The following is a 701-nucleotide window of genomic DNA, read 5'->3' as shown; positions in this document are numbered from 1 at the left end:
TGGTCAAAACACAGTTTCTATGAAAAAGTTTTGTTGTTTACATAAATTGTAGATAGCTAGAGAGGTAATCACATGTCACCACTCTGAAGTTTATATACCTGTATTATATGCCCATGCCATATGTTGGAAAATTGTTGATTTGTCGGCATACCAAGTCAACCAAATAAGCTATTAATTGGTGCGAATTATATATATGAAGATTGCCAAATTAGAGATAGTGGTGATACTGCTGTTGGTGTTTTGGATCACACGCAAAGGGAAATTATTTCCTAATCTACAACACCAGGTATTCGCAGGTAGTCGCCTTTCCTGATACTGACCTGGCCCAACACTGTTTAGCTTCCAAGTTCGGATGAGATCGGGCGCTGACAGCGTGGTATGGTAGTAGAGGTTGAGTGTGTACACCAATGAGAGTGCACCGATATAGGAAAATAAGAAAAAAGACAATGGAAAGAAAAAAAGGAAGAGGAGGAAAGATTTGTGAAAATATGTGGATCTGCTTTTCACGTTAGACTCGGTTCAGAAGATCCCACTGATGTGGTATCGTGTACCGGGAATCATGAATGAGAGTCCACGAAATTTTGTGAACAAAGAATAAAGAGATCTACTAGTTGGTTGGAACATATAATGTAACTGCTTATTTGTCAGATACCTTCATTGAAGGTTATAACTTTCTGTTATCAATGAGATTGATATGTCAC

The 701-nt window shown here is 38.1% G+C and overlaps 1 pseudogene; it reads right to left on the bottom strand.

Annotated features, from left to right (window-relative positions):
• Positions 1-271: 271 nt before the first annotated feature.
• Positions 272-390, bottom strand: LOC134930747 (5S ribosomal RNA; annotated as a pseudogene).
• Positions 391-701: the final 311 nt, after the last annotated feature.

Source organism: Pseudophryne corroboree, chromosome 5 (genome assembly GCF_028390025.1).
Source record: "Pseudophryne corroboree isolate aPseCor3 chromosome 5, aPseCor3.hap2, whole genome shotgun sequence".
Lineage (NCBI taxonomy): Eukaryota > Metazoa > Chordata > Amphibia > Anura > Myobatrachidae > Pseudophryne > Pseudophryne corroboree.
The sequence above is the reverse complement of the archived record's forward strand: the minus strand, read 5'-3'. Positions and strand labels throughout refer to the sequence as shown.